Consider the following 26,641-nt stretch of genomic DNA (forward strand, 5'->3'; position numbering starts at 1 on the left):
ACGTCAGTCCTCCCACTTTCTTCTTTTCCTTCAATATTGTGTGGGCTATCCTGAGTTTTTTATCTCTCTCTATAAATTTTATATGTATATTTTTAAAGATTTTACTTATTTATTTGAAAGAGAGAAAGTGAGAGAGATCACAGAGGGAGAGGGAGAAGCAGACTCACCGCTGACTGGAGAGCCCGATGTGGGGGACCCTGAGATCATGACCTGAGCCAAAGGCAGCTGCTTAACTGACTGAGCCACCCAGTAGCCCTTCTCTCTATAAATTTTAGAATCAGTCTATCCATATCCACAAGATAACTTGCTGGGATTTTGATTTGGATTGTATTGAATTTATACATCAAGTTGGGAAGAACTGACATCTTGATAATACTGAATATTTCTCCATTCGTTTAGTTTATAAACTAAATTAGTTTCATTTATTTAGTTTTTTTATTTCATTCATCAGAGTTTTGTAGTTTTCCTCACAAAGATCTTGTCCAGCTTTTGTCAGATTTATATCTAAGTATTTATTTTTGGGAGTGCTAAAAAAAATAGCATTGTTTTTAATTTCAAATTCCATTTGTAATTTCTGGTATATAAAAAAGTGATTGACTTTTTAACATTAACTTTGTATCCTAAAGCATTGCTGTAAGCACTTATTAGTTCTAGGAGTTTTTTTTCTTGTTGATTCTTTCTGATTTTCTACATAGACAATCATGTCATCTGCAGACAAAGATAGTTTTATTTCTTCCTTCCCAATTTATATATCTTTTCTTTTTCTTGTCTTATTACATTAATTAGGAATCCCAGTACAATGTTTAAAAGCAGTAGTGAGTAGGAACTTCCTTACCTTGTTCTTTTTTTTTTTTTTTAATTCTAGTTAGTTAGTTGGCATACAGTTCAATGTTGGTTTCAGGAGCAGAGTTCAGTGGTTCATCATATACATACGATACCCAGTGCTCATCTTAACAAGTGCCCTCCTTAATACCCATCACCCATCTATCTTTCTTACCTTATTCTGATCTTTGTGGGAAAGTTTCAAGTTTATCCCCATTAAATATGATGTTAACTATAGGGTTTTTTTGCAGATATTCTTTATCAAGCTGAGGAAGTTCCCCTCTATTTCTAGTTTCCCGAGCATTTTTATCACAAGCCGGTACTAGATTTTGTCAAAGGCTTTTTCTGCATCTATTGACGTTATCATGTGACTTTCCTTCTTTAGCCTCTTGATATGATGGGTTACATTAATTCATTTTTAAATGGTGAACCAGCCTTACATACTTGGGATAAATCCTATTTGTTCATGGTTTATAATTTCTTTTTGTATATTGTTGAATTCTCTAATATTTTGCTGAGGATTTTTCCATCTATGTTCATGAGAAATACTGTAGTTTTCTTTTCTTGTAATGTCTTTGATTTTGGAATTAGGGTTATACCGCCTAATAGAATGGGGTAGTAAGTATTCCCTCTGCTTCTATTCTCTGAAAAAGATTGTAGAAAATTGGTATAATTTCTTCCTTAAATGTCTGGTAGAATTCACCAGTGAATCCATCTGGTTAAATAAGTATCTCAGAACATAGAGCAAAAAAACAGAGAAGTGAATGATGAGAGGAATGAAAAAATATGGGGAAGTAATATAAAAGAGCATAAATCATACTCAGTATGATTTTCAAAAGGTCAAGAATTTATCCAAAAAAAAAACAATGGAGGAAATTTTTCCACAGCTGAAGACAAATAAGAATCGTATGAATGGAGGTGCTTAGAAGGTACCCAGCACAATTAATATAAAAAATGCTCACACTTAAATATACCTTTGTAAAATGTCTTAAGCCAAGGCTACAGACAAAAATACTTCATGATTATGTGGTGGTGAGTGGGCAGGACAAGTTAGACTTGCTGGAGTAAAAATCAGGTTGGCATCAAACTTTTCCTTTGGGATAAGAGAGAAACACCTTCAGAGTTCTGATAGAAATTGATTTTGAACAAATAATTCTATACCCATCAAAAACTGTCAATGAAATGGGAGAGTAAGATGGTAAAAATAAAGTCCTTATCTGAATATATGATGCTTCTTGAAATAGTGATTTGAGAATTTATTCCAGCAGGATAAAGAAAAGGGAGAGACAGCAATTCAAATAGCAATTGGCCAAGCCCAGCTGCTTAATACAGACAAAACTGGAAGAACAAAAAAAAAAAACCAACACAAAAATTCATGCAATAAAAAATAATAAACAAAACCCCCAGAAAAATGATATTGAGAAGTAGGATTCAAAAGTTAGCAACCCAAATTAAGTTAGCAAATGAGAAGGCCCTGGAAAGAATGGCTTCAAGAAGACATAAATTTTCTCTAAAGTGCTGCAGAGTCTAGATTATTATTTTAGTGAGAAGGTGAAACTATATGATAATAATACATTATAAAAATTCAATACCTTGCTTCCTCTACTTCCTCCTCCCAGTTTACGTATGTGCATTTCTTTTTCTATTAGCACAGGTTAAATGAAACAATTTCATAATTTTTACTCTGAGTCCACATACACATTAAAATGTAAGCTCTGTGAAGGCAGGGATTTTTTTGCTCAATTCTGTTCATTGATATATCCCCTAGCACTTAACACAGTGCTAGTAAAGCATATGTAATCAATAAACATATTTTTTATTTGAATAAAATAAAATCGTATAATCCATAGTATTCAGTTAATTAACACATTATAAAATCTGGTGATTTTTAGACTTAACAAACAGCCAAAACACAGAAAAAATAATTATATCAGAAGGAAGAAATTCTATGAATTTTGACAATGTAACTGAACTCTGTGATGAGCTGAAGCTGTGACACTGGGCATGACCATGAGAGGAGGTGGGGAAGGGAGGGCTAGTAAAGCTCTCCTTACCTTAGAGGAGAGTCACGAGATCCTGCCTAAAAATAATGGATTGAGAAATGGAGGGTTGAATATATTGGACGTATCTAAAGGAATAATAAGAAATGAAATATATCTGGCCGTGGTTGTTGAAGGAAAGTGTAAATGAGCCAAGATCCTCATCTTTCATAAGGGGGCCCATCAGCTACACTTTGAAGTTGATACATCAAAAATAAAGGGTAATAAATTATTGTTGTGGAGGTTCACCTCAGAAGGATTAAAAATAGAAAACTTTTAAGCTGTTACTTCTGGGGAATGCTATTGAGAAAGACCTTTACTTAAAAAAAAATTACTCTCTAGTACCAACTGAATTTTTATTGCCATGTGGCCATATTTTAAAAGTGATATTTTTAATATAAAAATAGTTTCTAGAAAAGAGAAGAATTTTTAGGGCAGAAAAAATGATGCAACTGTTTGCGATTACATACCGTCTACCAGCAAGGACCACCAAACACTTTGCAAACATTATCTGATGGTGAGTGTCAGAATCTACATCTTCCAGATGGAGACATTCAGACAAAGATGGAAGTGACTTACCCGTTCTCAGTGCATCTGTGACCAGCCAGTGATAAAACCCAGGCTTCCCGGATTCTGAGGCCAAAGATAGATTTGGATTGATTTCTTCTTGGAAAAACCACCACATATTAGTATGATGGTAGGAGGGAAGAAAGCCAAACTAATAGATGGCACACTCTGTGTTTAGGGCTTGGAAAATGTCTGTATTTTTCCATCTGATAATCTGGTACCAAAATGCACATTGCCGGTCAAGAAAAAGGCCATTGCTTCTCTGAAGCACCTGATGGGAATATATATCATTTCAAGAAGTTGTGCCTGCAAAGATAAAAAATAACCATCACTGTCACAGCCACAATTAATTTTTAAATCTCATTGTATATATAAAGATTTCTGCCATTTTGTGGCTACTTAGGAAAGTATATGGTTAATTAGCTTGATGACTAATTGTGATTATTCTGCCATATGCCTCTATTATTAATTCAGACTACTAGCACAGGTGGAAAGGAGGAAAAATATTTGACTGATCTGGATCATTTTATTTATTGATTTCACTCTTGACATGCATTTTACAATATGTATTTATTTATTTGCCTGGCATCCTATTTAGTTAAAACACTGGAAGGGAGAGAAGGGAAGCCATTAAAAGAGCATAGTAGATTCCTCTTGTTTTGTCAGTACTTTTTCCTCTCCTTCTTCCATCCTACTCCTAAAATCACAGACACACACTTCTGAAAACTGGTCTATATCAGATGACACTGGCCCAATGGCCAAGGTGAGCACAGGACCAAAACAGCTGCAGAATTTCCATGAGAATTTCAAAGAGGGAGTTGTGAGAGCCAGACTAAAATTGGCTGTTTTTTTGAGAGAAGGAGAGCTGTTTAAGGTCAGGAGCTATTGGCAGCCATATTTTCTAGCGTGTGGTTGAGAAACAGAGAAAGGAAGAAGAAAGTCAACATACAGAGAGGAGCGGAGGTGAGAGATGAATGTAGTGCCCATGCATTGACCTTTTCTGATTGTGCTAGAGTATGTATAATTTACCAGTGTAATCCTTTTTTCTTTTTTTTAGAGAGAGTGCGTGCTTGTGCACGTGCATGTGAGTGGGGGAGGGGCAGAGGGCGAGGGAGAGAGAGAATCCCAAGCAGGTTCCACACTTAGTGTGGAGCCCAACACGGCGCTCAGTCTCCTGATTCTGAGATCATGACCAGAGCAGAAATCAAGAATTGGACACTCAACTGACTAAGCCACCCAGGCGCCCCCATTTGAATGTACAATTCAGGGGCATAAAGTACATTACATTGTTGTATCGTTGTACAATCATCACCACCATCCATCTCCAGAACTTTTTCATTGTCCCAAACCAAAACTCTGTACCCATTAAACAATACTTCTCCATTTCCCCCATACGCCCAGCCTTTAGTAAATTCTCTTCTATATTCTTTCTCTTTGAATCTGACTATTCTGGGAATTAATCATTCTTACCAGGGTACTGTTGAAAGCTGTGTCAGCAATTTATTGTCTCTCAGATCTAATACAGGATCTGCAATAATGGATGGAATTCCTTTAAGCATTTCTCCTCTACAAAGAGCACCTGTTAAGCTTTCTCAGCAGAGGGTACTAGAGGGATAATGCAGGAGGAGGGTACGTTCTGCTGGTTCTGGCAGCCACATTGTCAGTTGGTGGTACTCTGACCCAGCCACTGGCCCAGAACTCATGGCCCCTTGGTGACTTTACAGCCTCAATCTGGCCAATGATTACCTTTCCGTGGCCATCTTGACATAGACACCATATATTCCAGGCCTCCTGTCTGCAATGGTACCTACTCTCTCTGTGTGCTTATGTGCCAGACCCCTGGCTGCAGTTTTTCTATGTTCCACCTGTGCCCCAGGAAACTGCTTCCTGCTTGCCACTGATTGCAGACGAGCTCTGGTCTGGGTAAATCTCTCTGCCATCCAGTGGTTGCAATCCCAGCCTTAGGAGGGGGGGGTCCCCTTTTATATCTGTTCCTCCTTGGGTACTCTCCCTCAGCCCTAGGGTACCATAAAGTTCTCTTTATTTTACAAGCATTCTTTTATCAAAATTTTTAAAATATTTATATTAAACTTCCCTTATTTAAGTCATGGTGTGGTTTTTGCCTGATGTTTACATCTGGCAGATATAAACCAGGGTAGTTCACAAAGTAGAGTGTGCGGTTGCCTTCTCTAGAGACGGGAGGGAAAGTCCTGACTGCATTTGAAGCGCTGGCGCTAGTTTATTTCTGAAATCTACTATCTACTTACTAACTACTATCTTCCCGAGACAAATTTGTTCCTTTAAAATAAATTTAAGCTTTTGTCTTTAGGAAAGCTTAAGTGTGTTTCTGTTACTCAAAACCAAGGGCGTTATCACTGATAAAGATGTAGTTTCACATGCTTTCAAATATGGCTCAGTGAAAGGGAGAGAGGGGCAAAGAAAGATGACTCTAAAGGCAGGAAAAAGAGAGGAAGGAAGACTATGCCGAGGATTAACATGGCAGCAGATTCTCAGTTGAGCTTGATGTTGGTGTTAGGGCTTCAGGTTCTGTGACTCACCTCTCGTCTCCACTGGGAAACTCACCCAAAAGGAGCCAAGTGGGGCACTGGCCCAGTGATTCTGAATGCGAAGGAATATGGCTGAGGTCCTACTCCCATGGCAACGGGACTTTGGGATCTGCTCACCCAGTGCGTATCTGAGAGTTGGGTGTGAAGAGCCAACCCAAGTTCACCTACCAGGCAGCTGTGAGGACCAGGGCTGCCTCACACCCTCAACTACCAAAGGGTAGAGTAGAAACCCACTAGCTGGCAGCACACTTCCAGTGAAGGGAACATTCTGGACTGGTTTTGCTCAGCAGACAGAGTAAGTCCCTGCCCATTAGTAAAACATGTCCTAGTGAATGTCAGACTTTTGCCAATCACATGTGCCATTTTTGTCTGAGAAGCAGTGAGCAATGGGGACGAGAGAGAGAGCTGAAAGCTTCCTCCTCTGCATTTCTCCTCATAAGAAGAAACTACCAAAATGTTAGTGCTAATTCCCTCCTTCAGAGCCAAGATGGGAATTTAGGGAGACAAAAGGAATACAAACGTCCTCCCTTCCAATAGTTACTTTTACCTTTACCTATCCAATACGGTTTTATTAAAAAGAAGTATGCACAGTGTTTGTTGAATTGTACTGATGAATTCTACTAATTCATAAATTATGCTAATCACATAGAACCATTTTTATCTTTCAAAGTGCCTTTTTTCACAGAAAAAAAAAAGTCATACATCACCCCTCAGCAGAGTGTGCAACTTGACATGCTTTTGCTATGAATGGAGTGAATCTAAGTGGATCTATCCACTATCGTTTAGAAGTACAAAGTCGTATAAGAAGTCCGCCTCTTCAAAAGGGGGGCATTTCCACTCCTGCTGTGCTTCCCTTGGCTTTGCCATGGAGAAAGATAATTAAGTTTGGCTCCAACCAATCAGAATGGATTGTGAAATAAGAATGGGTATTACAACCAATCAGAACAGACGCCACAGAGAGGGGCAAGAATGCTGGCTGGAAACAGTTGATCAGGTTATATCGTATGTTCCAGGTGGATACAGCTCCGAATCTGTGAGAATCCAAGTCTAAAATGGTAGAAAGGTCTGCGGGCAGTTAGGGATTTACGAAGAAGATTTTCCCTGAAACCTACTCTTCCCGAAGCCTTAATCACATCAGTACATTGAAACATAGTTTTTCTAGTTACTCTGGCTAAAGCCCTGGAGTCAAGCATTTCTCATCTTTTTACTCTAATTTCCCACATTAGCACTGTACGCAAATGCTGGTCATTCCACCTTCAGAATATGACCATTATCGGACTACTTCTCAACACTACTATCACTATTTTCCAGGCCATGCCACCACTGTTTCTTGCCTGGATGGCTGCTGTGGTCTCCTCCCTGTCTGCTTCCCCACTTCAGTCTATTCTAAACCTGACAGCCACAGGGATTCCATTAAAATAGAAGTTAGGTGGTCTTACTCTTCTGGAAACCCTCCAATGGCTTCTCATCTCACAGTAAAAGCCAAAGGACTTATACTGGCCTGCAAAGCCCTACATCCTCTAGATTCCCATTACCTCCTTTCTGACTTTATCTCCCACTAGCTCAGTGTGGTAGACACATGACAAAAACTGGTCCTAATTTTCCACCCTTCACTATATTCACAGCCTTTGCAGTGTGACTTCAAGAGTCTCCCATTAAGAAGTGGAGTTTGTTCTCCAGCCCTGGAAACTAAGCTGGTCTCCTGAATTGCTTTAGTCAATAAAATGTGGTAGAAGTGTCACTGTTTCAGTTCTAAACCCAGACCTTAAGAGGTCTTGTGTGTACTCTCCCTCCTCCCCATCTCCTCTCTCTCTCTTTCGCTCTCCTCCTCTTCTCCTCTTTCTCTCTTTCCTCGCTTCTTTCTTCCTCTTTTTCCTTTCTCTCCTCTCCCTCCTCCCTCCATACTCCTGCTATGACATGAGAACGGAACATCACACTACTGGGGGATGAGCGGCACAGAAGCACATAGAGCAGAGCTAAGTCAACGCGGCTGTCTCATCCAAGAGCCCAGGCAAAGTCGGCAAAATTGTGCTGTCTTGCAGCTGACTGCATAGGCGTGAGTGAGCCCTGACAAGCTCAGCTCATCTCAACAGAACCACCCAGATGATCTTTCGACTCATGAGTAAAACTAAATGCTATTGTGTACCACCGAGGTTGCCTGTTACTCGCTCTTCTTGCGGGATAGGCGACTGATACATTCCCCTTGCTCGATCTCCTCCAGCCATAACAGCCCTCCAGAAAACACCAGTCACATTTCTACCTCGGACGCTTTGTACTTGCTGTTTCCTCGGGCTAGAATCCTCTTCCCTGATCCACCTCACTCCCAATAGCTGCGTGCCTCGATCCCGAAGCTCCTTCAGATCTTTTCTCAAATGTCTCCTACTTAGTGAGCTCTCATCTGAACATATCAATGCAATCTTCTTCTAGCACGTCCTATGCTTTCTTTTCAACTTTAACTTCCTCCTTAGCACTTGTTACTGAATCTAGTTATATATCCCTCATCTTTCCTGCTTATTGTCTCACTCCCTCGCAAGCTCCTTGGAAGCAGGGATTTTGGCCAGTTTTTATTTGCTACGGTATCCCCATGCCTAGAATAGTGCCTGGCACATAAAAATAAAACAATATACATACTTATCAAATAAGCAAATGAATGAATGTGAATTCTCCCTGGAATGGTACAGGTGATCAGAAAATGGTTTAATTTTTAAAAACTGCCAAAAGTAAAAATCCCTTAATTGGATTTCCTTAATCTAACTTCTCTTCTTCTCCGCCACCATGACCCTCGTCACAGCCCCCCCGAGCTTCTGTCTGGATTGCTGCAATTGCTTCCTGACTAGTTTTTCTGCATCTGTCCCCGCTCCATACAATCCTTCGCAGCCAGGGTGCTCTTTTAAAAGAGAAAACCTGAGACTGAAATCCTTAGCTTTGCCAAATAGGACCTGCAAGACCTAGCTCCTCCCTCCATTCCCATCTGCAACTCACACATGCTCTTCTCACTCTCCTTGCTCGCTTCCCCGTCCTAAGGTTTCTTAATATTGCCATGACCCTTCCTGCTTCGGGACCTTTCCAGAAGCTGTTCTGGATCCCCGGGAATGCTCAACATCATCCTTTGGCCTAGTCAACCCCTATTCATCCATCTGATCTCATCTCAAGGATCACTTCCTCGGGAAAGCCTTCATAATTCAACGCTTTTTCTTTAAGGCACACAACACAGTTGATAATGGTAACTTTGTGTAACTTGTTTAATGTCTGCTTTTCCCAACATACTGTAAACTCAGTAAGGACCTAAACTATTCACCAGGTCATTTGGCTAAGTTTGGCCTCAGATTCAGATAAGCCTTTAGTAGTTGAGAGACTTGCAGTGTCAAACAGGAAACCCATGAAGAAAAGATCTTTTGCATAATGAGTTGAGTCTTCCAGGAAAAGCTCAGTCCCGATGATATTTTTGTTCCTCTCTAAAGCCACAAAGGTCTATAAGCCACTCCTCACCATGACCACCATCGGTCCATTAGCAATAGAAGCTGGAGAGAATATTGACATCCTACGGGGTTTGTGTTGAAGAGTGGCCCCCCTCTTGTCATTCTTGCATTGTCATGATTTATGCAATCGAGTATTGCTTTGGAGGACAGCCATTAGCAGCAGAAACGAGCCCAGCAAGAACACAGAAGCAGAGATGAGCAACTCCAGCTAGGATTTTCGTCTTCTGTTGCTGTGAACGAAGCAGATGAAAGCAACACGAATTTATTATCTTACAGTTTCGTGGATCGGGAGTCTGAGCACAGCTTCCCTGGACCCTGGCTCAGGGTCTCACAGGGCTGCAGGTGAGGTTGGGCTGCAGTTCTCACCTGAGGTCCTCATCTGAGCTTGTCCAGGTTGTTGGCAGAATTCCGTTCCTTGTGACTGCAGGAATGAGGTCCCCATTTCCTTGCTAGCCATCAGCCGGGAATCATGCTCAGCTCTCAGAAGCCACTGGCTTTCCTTGCGACATGGTCCCCATAGGCCGTTCACAACATGGATGTTTATATTTTTCAAGGCCAGCTGGAATGCACTTTTCTGACTTCTTCCCTGTGACCAGCAGAGAAAGCTCTCTGCTTTGAAAGGGCTGACCTGACAAGGTCAGATCCACCCTGATAAGCTCCCTTCTGCCATACAGCACAACAGAATTGCGGGGGTGACACCCCATCCTATTCAGAGGCCCCACTGCACTCGAGGGGATTATAAGGGCCATCACGGGGGATCCTGCCTGCTTCGGGCAGCTAGGACAGCTGAGAGTAATAACAAAACCCTGTCATCGTGCTAAGTGCTTCGCAGCATTTAATCTTTAAAATCACCTATGAGGTAAGTCCTATTACTTTCTTTGTTTTATAGGCGAAGAAACTGATGCTCAGAGACCAGCTGACTTTGCCCAATTTCACACAATCTGTGATGTGCGGAACCTACATTTTGAGCTCTGGTCTTTCTGACTCTAGAACCCATTCTTATCCACTTTATATCATTGAACCTGGATCTCCGTAACCAGTAGAATGACGATTGTTACTGTTTCATGGCTTTAAACACTGGTAGTCCTGCCCACACCTCAGGAAATAGGTCCTTCCTAACAAATGTTCTTAATTAACTTTTAATTAATTAAAATGTGTCATCCATATCCTACGAAGAACCCTAACCAATAATCACTTTAAACTCTTAATGAAACTATTGACTCAGGTATAAACTGGCGGTAAGGGCTTTAGGCATATGGTTACTGGGGCACTGGACACTTGTATAGTATTGCCAAAATAACACCACTGTTGACTTCCTAGCCACAAGGTTGATAACTTAAGGCTACAAGGGAAGGCTAAGACTGCCATTTGCCTTAAGTGGTCAGTGCTGGGATCCCTCATGGCAGGTCAATCGGAACATAGGTATCTTATGACAAAATGCAGAAGGAAGTTCACATCTCCTATGATGCAAGCTAACTAACAAGGCTTAACCTGGATTCATTATGCCTTTGTGTTTTACTTCCAGTTTATAAGAAATAAGTGGGCTAGAGAAACAAGTTAAATAATACCACAGAGAAGCAACTAGCCAAATCCAGAAGTTGGGATATTTTATAGATAATTGCCCAAATCCATTTAACAAGCATGATATCATGTCTATGCTTGGCAAAAGAGCTTAAGAAATACCCATGCAACAATAATGATATATATTTATGCCGGAGTTTTATATTTGTCCCTAATTGGACAAACCAGCTAGACAGGACATCTGGGAGATGATTTAGGTAGTCAGATGTGGACCGGGCATTAGATAAGATGTATTGACATGGAAAGTTTCAGATTATTAACCTAAAAAAGAAAGCAGTTACAAAACAGTTTATAACAACTTAAAAAATTGTATTTTTCTCATTTTGGAAAAGATGTAAAAATACATAAAAATTCTGGAAGGATATACAATAAGATTAACACTGGCAATAGATGGTGGAAACAGTGTTTTTATTTTCTTATTTTTGTTTACCTGTACATGTGATGCTTTGTCATTGTAAGAGATTTTTACTTTAATAAGAAGGAAGGAAAGTCATCAGTATATAAGTTTTAGCCTAAGCCATGGGAGTAAGTGAGATGCCCCAGGGAAGGGGCTATAAAGAATAAGAGGGCTAAGAATGCGGCATTTCAGAAACAGCAAGATTTCAGAGAGAAGACTGGGGAAGGAGAGCTGCTCAGAGAGGGAGGAGGAGCCACGAGGGAACAGAAGAAGCAGGAAGGTCAGGGAAGGAGAGTGTTTCCAGAAGGCGGGGATAGTCAGGTGTATCAAGTGCTAAGGGTGAGCAAGGAGGAGGAGGAGGAAGAGGCCGCTCACTTTACTAAGTCAAGGCACGTGGAGGTAAAAGGAACGACAGACGGCTCCTGCGAGGAGTTGGTAATGCGGGGAGGGACACAAGACAGTAACCGGAGGTAAGCAGCAGTGCCCATCTTTGCACAAGGAGGTGGGCAGGGACGAGTTGCCACTCAGGTGTGTTCCAGGTAAAGGACCCCCCCTCCAACTCCTTTATCCAGCCATAGTGGCGCCCCCTGGAGGATGGAAAGGGAAGGCTCTATGAAGCCGGCGGAGGGAAGAGTTGGAGGCCAGTGGGAATGAAGACATTGAAAACCCAAGAGAAGGAAGGATGGTTTACGGCACAGGATGATGCCCAGGCGACAGAGCAGGGAACCAGGTGGAGAGCAGAGGAGGCCGATGAGCCTGCGCGGGACTGAGGCGGGTCTCCTGTGAATCAGAGTGAACGTTCAGGAGCCAGGAGCCAAACCAGGTGACTCTCGGCTTCTGTTTGAGTCTCCAAACTGGTGAGGATTACCAATGATAAATATACTTGGAAAGCAGATTTCCAAGGGGCAGTGTGCTGGCTTTGGAGCTCTGCAAAGCCCCGTTAGCAGGCACCAGGTCATGCGGGCCTCACACATTATTGAGGCGGGAGGCTGCCAACATGATGGGATTTGAGGGGTGGCAGAAGGCCCATTACCCTGGGAATATCTCCCAAGGGTTTTTCCTTAATGACCGGTGGTGTGATGAAGTGAACAGACAGTGCACGATTTGGGGTCCGCAGACGAGTTTACCATCCATCCCCTCTGTCACATATACTTTTTGACAGTTTGACTTGCTTCAGTAAACATTTATCAAATACCCACAGGGTACAAAGGGCACTCTTCTCTGTACAGCCCATGATATTTCATTTGATCCAGAATCTGTTCGGAGAAGGGGCTGGAATATTCTGGGACTGTGCCTGCATTAAGAAATATACCCCAGTTCTTGTGGGCCTGGATCAGAGAAATACCTTCCTGAAAAAAATAAGCCTGAAGAAAGAACAAAGTTGCAATATTCAGTCTGATCATTTCCTTTCCTTCTCTGTGCTCTCTTCCCATTGCCCCATCACTCGATCAGAAAACCCCAGTGTCTTCTGGCCCCTTCTGCCCCACCCAGTCCCGCCCTGGTGCTGCTGACCACAACAGCAAACTGTCCCTGGGTCAGCGGGTCTCAGATGTGCACACAAACACTCCGAACTAGGGCTTCACAGAGACCACAGCCGTCTTCCGGGGGATCCGGCAGCTGCTCGGGGTCGAGCAGCTCAGAGGGCATTAATCAAGGGTTATTCCCCACCGCTCTGCTTGCTGTGTCAGTTAGATCTGGGACAGGCTGTTGGTCAGAGGGTTTTCTCCCTGCTGCCTATTTGTAGACACTCATCTGTCCAATTTATCCTTCAGGCAACACTTTGCAGGACAGGAGCGGCTTCCCCCATTGCCCTCACAGCTTTAGAAGCTCTGGGGCTTTGCACAAGTGTGCACCAAGTGGAGAGACTCCAGCCAAGAGAGGAGCGTGGGAAGGAAAACTGCAACGGGAGGGCGAGCTGAAAGGTGCGGGGCCATTAATTACAGCTCAGTGGGGACAGGGAAGGAAACAGCAACTCGGAGTGGAGCTCCAGAGCAAAGCAAACAGGAAGGTTTTAATGAGAAAGTCCCCAAGAGGAAATGACTCAATGGTTTGGAAAGAGTGGGCTCCAGCAGGGCTGGAGGCAACACGTATAGCCCCATCCAGAGGGAGGGAGGGGAGTCGGCCGGGGGAGCGGGGGGGGGGGGGCCACACCTGGGAGGGGCAGGACTTTCTTTCTGGCACCAACACAAAGCAACCAGCCTCATTGTCTGCTCAGGGTTTTGCCCCACGTGCCCCTGGAATGGGGGCTGGAGAAGGGAGTCTGAGGGCAGGAACAGCTGATGCATCTGCTGCAAGACTGAGAAAAGCATCTTGAGTCTCCGTATGGGAAGGGAGGTTGAGAACGCGTGGTCAAGGATCTGTTTGGAGAAGGGGCTGGAATATCCTGGGGCGGTGCTGCAATGAGGGGCGCACAACAGCACTTCCAGGACCTGGAACAGAGAACTGCCTCCCTAAAAAAATGCCGATAGATGAACGAGGACGATCACGTTCTTGGGGCGCGCGTCGCAGAGAGAAGCATTTTCTGATTCAAAAATCAGGGCATGGCATCTGAGAAAAATTTTTTTTTCCGGTTTCTAAATTTTTGTACTTGGAATGCCTTAAAATGGTGTAAAATGAAATCATACTGATCGTAAATGTAACGAAATGGATTTATTACAAATTATAACATCATACGAAATTGGAAGTGTCCTGGAGAATCCGGCATGAATGCACACTGTGTTTTGAACTGAAGCCTATCTGAGCAGAGCTAAGGAACAAAACTCTTTACAAATCATGAATTTGTTAGTTTCTTCATGACTCAGGAGTTGGGGGGGGAGGGGAAGTGGGGAGACCAAGCTCCCTTCTGCAGGGCGGGGGTGTGGGCAGAGAAGCTAACGTCCCTCTGGGGTGCTTAAGGACTTGGAGACTGGGGCCAGGGACCTAGACTTGAGCCCTTGCTCTTTACTGTCCTAGCTGTGTCTCAGGCAAATCTGGGGCCCCTGGTTTGCAAAGCCAGGACAGTACTGAGCCCACCAGGGGGCTGTGAGCTGTGATAATTCCAGCCATTCCTCGGGGCTCCTAGTCCAGTATCTGGCAAGGCTGGCGCGTGTGTAAGTATCAACTCCTTTCCTCCCTCCACCCCGCCTCACCGACGCATGGAAGGATGCCCCAGCTTTGGAAGGTGCCGGTCCCTGAAAACGCCTTGCAACATAGCAGACATCTGGGCGCTCCTTCAGAAGCACTCCTTCTCTCAGGCAAGTGGGTGAGGAGAGAACACAGGGTAAGTCATGCTGTCGGCTGCCCAGCGCCCACCACAAACCAGCAATGGCCTGGGCTTCTCACTGGCTGGAAAACAGCACAGAGAGGAAGCAGCAAAGAGTCTGGGAGGAAACAAAGTTTCCTGTTCAATGAGGCGAGAGCAAGAAGAGCCTTGCGGTTCTGGTCGAGCAAGAGAACAAGGGCAGTAATGGGGGAAAATGTGAACCCAAGGGATCTGCAAAGCACCCCTCGGGGCATTCTCTCTGACCCCAGGAGCAGCCTGAGCAGAAAGAATGTGCAAACCTCAATTATGTTACAAATGATCACGAGGAACTTCCAGCCTTTGCTGATCCAGCAGGCAGCTCTTTTCAGAGACTTAAAAGGGCATTTAAAAGCCACTCACCAAGGTCCTCCTACAAGGGGGAGTGGAGGAAGACTTGTCATTTCCCCCCAAACCCAGGGCTCAGTGCTGTCACTTCTGCATACCCGGGCTTTTTCTAAAAAGGTCTCTGTCTTTGAAATTTCATCATTTACACCACTTGCTTCAGTGACTCGGAACTTGGCACGCTGCTCTAGGATTTTGCTACTTTCTAAATCACATGCTTTTACCTACATTACGTAGTGGGGCTTGGAGTCCAAGCCTCAGAAGGAGGTTGCCAAAGCCTCCCCTTCCTTTCCCAAGGCTAGCCAGTGACACGTGTTGTCAGAAACACTCTCTTCCTCAAAGTCTCTTTTTCTAATTCTAGATGGTCCTTGAAGAAAGATCCCAGGCTGGGCCGAGAGCTCAAAACAATTCAGATGAATACCTATTTGGGCATCTACTCTATGCCAGGCACGATGGGGAGGGGGGTCCGAGGTGGGGACCCATAGCCTCTACTCTAAAGGCCTTGCTGCCTATAGGGGAACAATATATAGGGTCAATAGGGGAGACCAATTCCTACAGGCTATGAGGAGAGGCAGACTGGCACAATGCAACCAGGTCACTGTTCTTGTGTTCATTCAAAACATATTTGTTGAGTACCTATTATGTGCACTTTTCGATACCCTGGGGATATCGTGAGGAACAGGAATGTGGGGTCTGAGGTCAGATAGCACTGAATCAAAACCCTGCCTCCGATGTAAGTAATTGTTTTAGGCAAGTTTCTTTTTTCTTTTTTTAAAAGAATTTATTTATTTATTTTTGAGAGAGAGAGAGGAGAGTGAGAGCGTCCTCACGAGTGGGCACGAGCTGGGGGACGGGGCCAAGGCAGAGGGAGAAGCAGGTGCCCCGCTCAGCAGGGAGCCTGACCTGGGGCTCGATGCCACGACCCTGGGATCATGGCCTGAGTCGAAGGCACATGCTTCACTGACTGAGCCACCCAGGCGCCGCTTCGGCAAGTTTCTTAAACTAAGCCCACTGAGCTCCAGATTTCTTACCTTAAAAACAGAATCACAATAACAGTAATATCTACAGAGTTCTTAAGACGCCGAGAAGCAGTTATGGTAGATGCTCAATAAATGTTGGTGACCGACTGTTCCAGAAGAGATGGATAAATAAATCTGATGGTTACATAAGAAGTGGGGGGGTAAGGACAATGAGCTTGATTTCTTTCTGGGCGGGAGAACATGCAGAGGGAGAAATGAAGCTGTATACACACAGAGGCGGGCTTCCAAACCCGGCTGGGCCTGCAGCCGTGTTTCCTCCGGGACTCACACATTTTCTAAGAGCATGTTTTAGTTTTTTATTTTAAAATTAAGCATCGATGGGCGCCTGGGTAGCGCAGTCGTTAAAGCGTCTGCCTTCGGCTCAGGGCGTGATCCCGGCGTTCCGGGATCGAGTCCCACATCGGGCTCCTCCGCTGGGAGCCTGCTTCTTCCTCTCTCACTCTCCTGCTGTGTTCCCTCTCTCCCTGGCTGTCTCTCTGTCACATAAATAAATAAAAAATCTTTAAAAAAAAAATAAAATTAAGCATCGACGATTATTTCATATAGATATATGCATACGTATGTATACATCATACATATACATTCTCACAAGCTTATACATCTGAGTGTCTAATCCAATCCCTGCGTGATTTCAGCCACATTTGTGTTTGTGATCACATTAATGCCAAGTAAAGCTGCTTTATTTATGTTCCCCTAATGAGGAAAGAAGAGAGGTGGACTTAATGTATAAATGCGTTCGTATCTGCTGAAAGCCGAAAGGAAGCAGCAGGGTGCATTTTATCAGAGGGAAGGTCTAGAAGTCGTTTGAATTGAGGAAAGCCGAGCATGAGCGGTTGTCCGCACCTGGCCAGGGGATGGGCTGATCTGGAAAGAGCCTGGGCTTGGACAGTCAGTACCATATTGTGTGATGAAGAGAGACTGGGTTTTAGCAAAAACAATCTCATGTCACATTTCATTCCTATTATTAATTTTAATTTTACTGATTTGGTAAATTTTACTGGTTGTTTGGTGTTTGAATCAGAAATTTGTGTTTGGTGCTTATTAAGCACTAAAGTAAATTGCATTGATACTTGGTGTTTTATCGTACAAGTTGGAATAACATATTAATAAAAATAACTTCAGCCTAACCGAGAGCTCTGCTAGATCTCTTCAAGACAGGGCATGGCCCAGGTACCAGAGCAGGCTGCTGGAACTCCAGCCTGGGTGTGGAGGGAGGGCTGACCGGAAATGCCACTTTTTTTCACTTTTTTTTCCTGTGGCTTGTGGCCACAGACTCCTGGGAACTACAAGCAGGTTCCAGGAAGTGTGATCACAGAGGAGTTTGGAAGGGTTCAAAGGCGCATGTGTTACTGAGAACAGATCCTCTTTTTCCCAACTTTCTCCTGCTTAACCTCCTGACTCAGAGACCTCACCTTCTATTGCTTCTCTCGACTTGATTCACTTATTCAACGAGCAGCCGATTGGCCGTGTGTCAGCTCCTGCACCAGCACAGGGATACAGCACGAGCGTGATGGGCTCAGTGCTTGCCCCCAAGGAACCGGCCCTGGCGTGGACCATTGTATTTCAACGTATTCTCAATTTTGCATCCTTTTCCACAGACCAGGTCTTCAGAATCCTGCATGGAATTCCCACCCTGACTTTTTGCAAATAAACCATCAAGATTCCTTCGATTTGTTCAACCACATACCTGGAAGGGTCATGCACCAGTGCATCATCTTCTCTAGACATTTTCTCGGTGCTGCCTGATTCTAGGCCAGGAACCTGCAAAAAGCAAGAACTCTGTTATTAGGGAGCCATGGATTGGGAGAGTGCAGTGCCTCACCGCAGCGGATCAGTCTTCCCAAGGGATTTCAAGCAAGATCAAGTGTTAGGGAGCATTAGTAGAGGCAGTGCGTAACAGGGCACGACTGGCTAGGAAGCCAGGGATTTCCTGGTAAGGCAAGCAGGTCTTCTTTTCTCTTTCTTTCTTTCTTTCTTTCTTTCTTTCTTTCTTTCTTTCTTTCTTTCTTCTCTCTCTCTCTTTCTTTCTTTCTTTCTTTCTTTCTTTCCTTCTTTTTTAAAGATTTTATTAACTTATTTGTCAGAGAGAGAGCACAAGCAGGGGGAGCAGCAGGCAGAGGGAGAAGCAGACTCCCCACTGATCAAGGAGCCCAATGTGGGACTCGATCCCAGCACCCTGGGATCCTGACCTGAGCCAAAGGCAGATGCCTAATCAGCTGAGCCACCCAGACAACCCCAGGTCTTATTTTCTAGGGTAGGATAAGTTAGCTGAAGTTTAGTTGGGGGATTGTGATTGGTGTTTGTTAAGTGTCCTTGACAAGTGCTTCCTGGAACTGCGGGCTTAGGTTCAGATTTGTGATGTGGGCAGGGCCATGGAGGTGGCCTCCATTTTGTGGGTCCTGATATATGCATTAGTTTTATCACATCTTAGGTTGAGTTCTTTGGAAGCAGAGCCTGAGACGAAGTTCTGGGGACATGTGATTTATTGATTTATTCAGGAAAAACTTGGAACTGAAGAAGGGAAGCAGAAAAGTGAAGGGAAGAGTAGAGCAAGGCTGTGGTCTCAGAAAAAGCCAGACATGATCCACAGAAGACTCTGGGGCATAAGTAGTATCACAGAAATGTTCCCACCACCAAGCATGGGGGCCAGACTTCTGTGGGTTGGGAAGGTGTGTGTGTGTGTGTGTGTATGTGTGTGTGTGTGTGTGTTGGCAGAAGCACGACCTCACAGCTGAGGCATCTCCCATCAACTGTCAGGGTGGTTTCTAGAGAAAGGGGACGCTGTGAGCTGTTAGCACACTGCTGCTATAGGATGGATGCACCCATCCAGTAGGAGGGACTGGGGTGGGACACCAAATAAATCCATCACACATAGGTTCAAATGCAGAGTTCACCTTCCCAAGTTAGCATGACCATTATAGGAGGTGATTGGGAAAATACCTGGTATAGTAACTGTCCCTTCCTCTCCCTTCAGGCATGAAGAGGCAGAAGTTCTTGACAAATTGGGCCAATCCAGAAATCTACCTGATTCATACTCTGGCTAGGTGAGAAGGTAAACCCATCACTGAAACCTTATTCCTCTGCACCTGCATCCCCAACCACATGGAGAAATCCAACCTGCATGTGGTCTCCTGCTCGCCCAGGGCCTTCGCTGTTGTCATTGCCCCTAAAGAATTAGTGCCTTCCTGTCTACAAGTAAGCCCTTTGACACCTTTGAGCAGTGCAATGCTTCCCAAACTGTAGCCCATTCAGCTCTAGGTTAGTGGAGGTTAGGAAATGAAGGTTGCGGTAAGCAGAATAATGTCTCTCCCCCAGGATGCCCACACCCTAATTCCTGGAACCCGTGACTGTGTTGGCTTACATGGCAAATGAAACTTTGCAGATGTGACTGAGAGTACAAACCTTGAAATGGGGATAGTCCTTGATTATCCGAGTGGGCCCAATCTAACACATGAGTCCTTATGTTGAACATCTTCTTTGGCTGTGGTCCAAGAGAGATGAGACAGAAGAAGGAGGATAGAGTCAAAGTTTGAGAGGGATTCAATCCATCATTGCAGACGTTGAACATAAGGGAAGAGCCCAAGAGCCAAGGAATCCAGGAAGCCTCTAGAAGCTAGGAATGGCCCTCAGCCATCAAGGAAATGACAATCTCACTCCTGTAACCACAAGGAACTCAATTCTACCAAGAACCAGAATGACTAAGGAAGTAGATAGATCCTCTCATTGAACCTAGAGAAGAGGACATGGCCATGCTGACAACTTGATCTTATTCTGGTGAGACCGCCATCAAACTTCTGATCTACACAGACTATATAATAATACCGTTGTGTTATTTAAGCTGCTAAGTTTGTGATAATTCGTTACAGCAGCAATAGAAAACTAATACAGAGGTCTTCATCAAATTAATTTGGGAAATGGTGTTATAGATTATAGAACATCTTACTCATCTTGTTATGAGAGAGTCATAAGAAAAACAAAACCAATAACAAAACATTAATTGAATCAAATAGCAGATTACTCGTCTACTACAAAGGGAGAGGCTGACGCTCTCCTGATTCATAATTCTGTGTTCCGTTATCACATGTTGTGGGCAAATAGAGGGCTGCTGTAGACCCCCAGCATCACATTCCATTGTCATAGTTACTCTCTGAAAAGCAAGATGCCCTGACAAAGACCAGATTGGCTGCGGTAAGTGGTGGGAAGGTACCCTGAGGGTGGCCAGATGCTTCTACATTCATGTCGGAGACATTTTTCTGAAATTTGTATTCACTCAGCTCTGCCCTCAATGGAAACATGGTCATTTGCATTTAGAAAACAGGAAGCCTGTATTAATGATGGATACTTCCTAATGAGAATGTGTCCTTCCATCCTAACACTTAGGGAAACAAATACCAACAAAAGCAAGGTTTTGAATGGATTTTGCCTCAAATTAAGGACAACTACTAGCAACTTCTCATACTGCATTTCCTACCCTTCTCCATCTCAATCCTTATGCTCTAGCTACACTGGGCTTCCTGTTTGAATACGCCAAGCTTATCCCTCTGCAGGGACTTTATACCTACTCTTTCCTCAGCCTGGATTGCCCTTCCTTCAGATGTTTGCATGCTTCGTTCCCTCCCTCCATTCATTCAGGCCTCTGCTCAAATGTCCCCACTTCAAAGAGGTCTTCCCTGAGCACTTTTTCTAAAATAAACACTCTCTCCAATATTGTCAATGTTCTTTCCAACTTTGTAGCTCCTAATGGCATTTCTGTATTTATTTGAGTCATTGTCTCCCTACCAGACTGTAACCTACATGAAGGCCAGGACCTTGTGTCTTACCCACTGTGTATCCCCAGTTTCTGGCTCATGGTGAGTACCCAAGGAGGCTCAACATTTGTTGACTGTATGAATGAATTTCTTGGAGCCTTGGTTCTCCACTGCCATGCTAGCCCTCTAGCACTCAAATACTAGCTACCCCACTTTGCCCAATTTCTTCCAAATCCAAGTTCTTCCCCTAGTCCAATGCAGTTGGTATGGAAGATTGTATATTTCAAAGATAGGCACCGTAACGTATATTCCATTTCATGTGCCCCTCTTACAAATTGATGTTGATCCTTCTTCTTTGAGGAGTGTGTCCATGTTCTCTCCTCTTGAATCTAGGCCGGTCTGTAACTATTATGGGATTACAATGGGACACCATGTGACTTCTAAGGCTAGGCATGTAGCCACTTTCTTCCAACCTTCATGCTAGGGTGATTTAGTGAAACATACTTATTTTCAGGAATTGTGCTTAGGAAAGAAAAATGCACACACACACACACACACACACACACACACACACATCAAGATTTTCCTATTATAACAATTCAGAATTCACCTAGATTCAGCCACTCTGAAGATTAATAAGTTACCCAGGACAGCTGGATTAATGAACTTCACTCCAATGTCCGTCTTCTCAGTCCCAGCCCCATGCCAATCCTGGGGGCAGTTCCTTTCCCAGCAGCCCCAGTCAGATGAAAACCAGGTTCCGTACATCTCCAATCAAACTCACCTCTGCAGCGGGGGCGCCCTCTCCTAAGGCTGCTCAACTGCTTCTTCCAGCCAGTATTTACTCAAGCGCAGGGGCAAGTCCCGGAGCCCCACTGCCTCACTGGGCTGCCGCTGGGCCCACCCTGGGGGTGGGTATTTAGTCACAGTGGGCTGGGTAACAAACCTGTGGTCAGAACCCCTCAAATACAGTTAAGCATTGTGTCTAGACAATAAGATGGAGGTGGAAATATATGCGAAAAACTCCAGTGTTTATACCTGGGGGAAGAAAACCGGGAGACTGGGTGGGTAGGATAGATAGAATGGGTCGGCATGATGATAACGGTTAAGATCCTGAGGTCTGGCTTTAAGTGGGCCTGAGTTCTAAATCTGCTTCTGCAAGTCCCTCAGCCTGTCTAAGCCTCAGTTTCCTTAGCTGTGAAGTGGAACTAGGACTGGACCTAGAACTGCCCTCACAGGGATGCCATATGGACAAAACGAATGGCGCATGTCCAAGCCAGCTGAAAACTGGCACAAGGGAAGCCCTCAGTGTACGGGAGCCCTTGTCTTTCACTGACACAGATCCACGAGGCTGTATGAGGGGGTTGCTTAAGGCTGTAAGGGTCTATACAGTAATTTATGGAGCCGGAGTAGAGAGCTCTGAAATGGGCTCGACCATCATGTTGCCTCAGGGATGCTGGGGAAGAGCCTTGGGCCTTTTATAGTCCTTTTCCCCTGCCAGGACTTCCACCACCGCCTCTGCGGTTGCCACTTTTGGATGACTTTTGAGCCACTAAAAAGTGTGGGCCCCTGGGACTAACACCCTGGGAAAACACCGCCTCCATCCTCTCCCCTAGCTCATGTGAAGGTTGGCTGAAGGGCCAACTCACAACACTCAACATAAACACCAGAAAATCCACTTAATGCCCTTGGTTTCCCACGAACTAGTGGTGGAACAGTGGCATTTGCACAAAACGGCTTATACTAAAATAGGCAGCTTGAAATATTCCTGGCAGATGGGGCTAAATATAGACACGGTGACAGATTGGCCCCACAGCTCTTCCCCCGAGCGTTAAGAACGTGCTGGAGCCAAGAAGCTTCTCTTTTCCGGAAGATTGTGGCAACAGCCCCAGGATCTCACCATGCCAGGGAGCTGCGAAGATGTAGAGAAGGGAGGTAGCTCTGAGAGCGAACACCAGCCCGGTGGCAAGAGGTTCCCGCATGCCACAAGTGCTGGGATGAAGGAAAGTGTGCAGACGCGGTCTGATGAACCGGAATTTATTAGACCTTCTGGAGGATCGACTACTCCTCCAAGAGGTGTCGCTCATGAGCAAAAACTTGCTGACTGAAAGTAGAAGCAGTATAATACAATGGTTAACAGTGGAGGTTTGGGGGTTCAGAGTGCCCAGGCTTGAACCCTGGTTTTGCTCCTTAATAGCTATATGCGCTTGGCCAAGTCACTTAACCTTCTGGTGCCTCAGTTTTGTTTTGTTTTTTGTTTTTTTTTTTACTGTCTGCAGAATGGGATGATAACACTGTCTATGTCTTGAGAAGATTAAATCACCTAATGTGTGTAAAGGCCAAGCACAAAGCCTGGTACTGAGTAACCGCTGTGTGGATGGGAGCTGTTTTATTTAACGGACTAGGAAGGAGAGAGAGGTGCCTAAAACGGCTGAAGAGTTTTAAGGCTTGGAGGTGTTAAAAAACAAAACTCAACTGAGTAAATTTTGAAGATCTTACTGGCTTTATTCACTGACTCATGAATCAGGCGGCATCCCACCTAGCAGACGGAAAGGAGCTCCAAGGAGCTGCACAGAGTGCAAGGCACTTACAGGCAGAAGGGACCGGACTAGCTAGACTAACACAGAGCAAAATGGTTGGGTCAGGTCACCGTTCTTTTCCTTTGTTTCCCTTCTGTTGCAAAAGTTAATGTGCATCACCAAACAGCTTCTTAAGGGACCGATTAAGAACCAGTGCTCCACAGGGCACTTGCTTAAGTTTTTCAAACTTGTCAATGGCCAAATGTTCAAAAATAATAATTGGAAGTCTCATCTGCAGCTTGGTTACCATTTCACACGATTAAAAAAAAATTTATTTTATTTTTTTAAGTTCCTTTTTTTAAAAAAAAGATTTTAAAATCTTTCTTTTAAAAGATCTCCTCTTTGAAAGATTTTATTTACTTATTTGAGAGAGAGAGAGAGGGAGTGAGAGCATGGGAGAGGGTTAGAGGGAGAAGCAGACTCCCAATGCGGGGCTCGATCCCAGGACCCTGAGATCATGACCTGAGCTGAAGGCAGATGCTGCACTGACTGAGCCACCCAGGCGCCCCCCCCCCCCAAATTTATTTTAAGGTCACCTTTCTTTACGGGATGGCAGGGAACTATCAGGCAGATTAGCCCACTTGTGCTGACCAGGTAATTTCATATTGACTGGTTTAATATTTCATTCTGGGGAGAGGCTGAAACCTTAATTAAGTTAAGTAGTAATTCTGGGTTTGGTGATGTGAGGCTTAGCATAAGTGACTCCATTTTGGCCTACTGTCTCTTTTTAACAGAGGGATGTTTTGGATAAGAATGACAGCAAAATTAAAAATAAAGTCGGGTTGCAAATCCTTAAATAGTTTCTATATCCACTGAGATTATATTTGGAATGGGCATTACTATAAATAACTACCCGGTGGAAAGTGATCACTCAGTGGGTAAGGTGTTGGTGTGTGAGAGGCTGGCTTCCATGGGAGAGAGGAGATGTTTAGAAAGAGCTCCGTCATCATCTTAAAAGGGAAGGCAAAACTCTCTCTCCCTAACTGATAAGGAGTAGGACTTTGAACATTGTGAAATTTGCTATCTGACTTCCATACAGTAAAACATTTAAACACCAGGAGGATTTTCTCTTAGATTTTAATGACAGCATATGCCAGTCTGTGGCAGGTGAAAGTAAGGGGCCTAGAAGATGGTCCCGCATTCTGGTTCTGTCTCTGCTGCATTTTGGACTCTGTTGTGTCTGTGCCCCTGGTTTCGTTCTATCCAATTTTGTTTGCTCCAAATTCTGGAGTTAGAATTTCTCAGTAGTTTTTTATTCTGTGTGCTGCTAGAACCATGTCCCACAGGCCAAGAGAAATATTAGCTTTTGAATTGTCTTTGCAGAACTAGAATAGTCCCAACAGCCTAAGTACTGCCTCCTGGAGTCAGAGGATTCTTTTCTAGAGGGTTTTCTCAGTGGGGGATTGTGGTAAAAACCACCTCTGCTGGATCCAGAAATAATAGGCCAGTGCATGCTCTCATAGTATAGACTTACCTATATCCTTACGTCCTATATTAGTTAAAGTAGGCTAACTGCAGTTGCAGACAAGCCCCACCATTTAAGAGGCTCAGAAGAGTGGAAGCTTATTTCTCTCTCAAAGCGCATTGGTATTGAGATGGGAAGAGTAGGGGTGGGATTTATTTGCTCCATACAGTTATTTAAGAGCCCAGGCTAACAGAGGCCCTGCAGTTTTCAACTTGCGGTTTTCAAGGTTGCCTGGGTGTCATTATCCAGCTAACAGAGAAGGTGCATGGAGAACCATGGTGGGACGTTCTCAAGGTCAAGCCTAGGAGAGGTGTATATTGTGTCACTTTCACTCACAATCCCTTGGCTGGAACTTAGTCACATGGCCATATAGCCTGCAAAGGAGGCTGAAAAGCGCAGCCTATCTGTGTGCCCAAGGAGGAGAGGAAGAGCAGGAATGTTGGCGGTTGGTGAGCGCTGTATCACACTTCTTGAAGCTAATTCAAGAAACGAAGACACCTTTTGAAGCAGCATTTTGAAGAAATTATAGAACTTTTTTTTTTCTAATTCTCTGTGCTGTTTTCACTCAATTTTTGAATTAGATTTGTGAAATAGTTGCTTCTAATCCACATCTCTTCCTAGTAAGTTTTTTTAAAAAGATTTATTTATTTATTTTAGAGAGAGGGTGCTTGTGCAAGAGCAGGGAGAGGGACAGAGGGAGAGAGAATCTCCAGCAGACTCTGCACTGCGCACGGAGCCCGATGTTGGGCTCGATCTCATGACCCTGAGATCATGACCTGAGCTGAAATCAGGAGTCTGATGCTTAACTGACTGAGTCACCCAGGCACTCCTATTAAGTTTTGCAATCAAAGAACATCCCAGGTTCCCTACAATAAAAGCAGAGCTGATCTGTCTCCCACAGTCTAAGTTTCCTTGTGAGCGGCATGGTGAATGAGCACCTTCTTTGAAGAAGAAAACACTAACTCTTCTTTAAAAGAAAGCTTGTTTCCCTCAATGTAAGACTCAGAGTTTTGCACATGGCATCATTGCTGGGGTTTTAGTAGAAACTGCTATGAATATTCCCGCAATGCTGTTTGAACCTGTTGTATCAACAGGCTGCCAAAGAGTGTAGTAGACAAGGGAAAAAAGAAAAGGAAAGAACAGTTTGATTTAAGAGGGGCCCAATCCCATAACGACCATCTAATAGGCTCCCTGGGATTCAAGTAGGAACTGCCAGATGCTTTCCTCATTCCTACTAAAGTAAGTTACATACGCAAATATCATGACACTTTTATGTGTAGAGCATTCTCTTACCTTTATGATCATTTATCAAGACATTAAACATTTCTCCAATATTAAGGAAACTAAATCATACTTCTAAGGCTTTAAAGCCCTAACACAAAGTTCCATTATAGTTGAAAATTGTAATAATATTGTTGAATGTACAGTCGACTGCTATAGCAAGATATGAATAGAATAAAATGTAGTAGACACTCTACCCCATGCACGCTTCTATTTGACACCTCTTACACTCTCTTACATTAAAGTTTCTCACTAAATTTTTTTACGTAGACCAATAGTTCTAAAACTTTTTGTGCCTCATAATCACATGGAGAGCTTGTGGAAGCTCCTGGAAACTACCGTGGCCTTGCTGAATATGAGGGGTGAGATTGGGGCACATGTATTTTTAACCATTCGTCAGGTGGTTCTGATGCACACCAAAGCTGGAGAACTATGCCTGGTGTATTTTAACTCT

The 26,641-nt window shown here is 44.0% G+C and overlaps 1 long non-coding RNA gene across 1 annotated transcript; it reads right to left on the bottom strand.

Moving 5' to 3' along the window:
- Nucleotides 1-872: 872 nt before the first annotated feature.
- On the bottom strand, nt 873-26,218 carry LOC113262742 (uncharacterized). The gene is made up of 3 exons (XR_006410649.3): nt 19,517-26,218; nt 17,802-17,875; nt 873-3,734 (listed from the first exon to the last, which is right to left on the bottom strand). It is a non-coding gene; the product is annotated as an uncharacterized LOC113262742 (long non-coding RNA).
- Nucleotides 26,219-26,641: the final 423 nt, after the last annotated feature.

This window comes from Ursus arctos, unplaced genomic scaffold (assembly GCF_023065955.2).
Source record: "Ursus arctos isolate Adak ecotype North America unplaced genomic scaffold, UrsArc2.0 scaffold_2, whole genome shotgun sequence".
Taxonomy (NCBI): Eukaryota; Metazoa; Chordata; class Mammalia; order Carnivora; family Ursidae; genus Ursus; species Ursus arctos.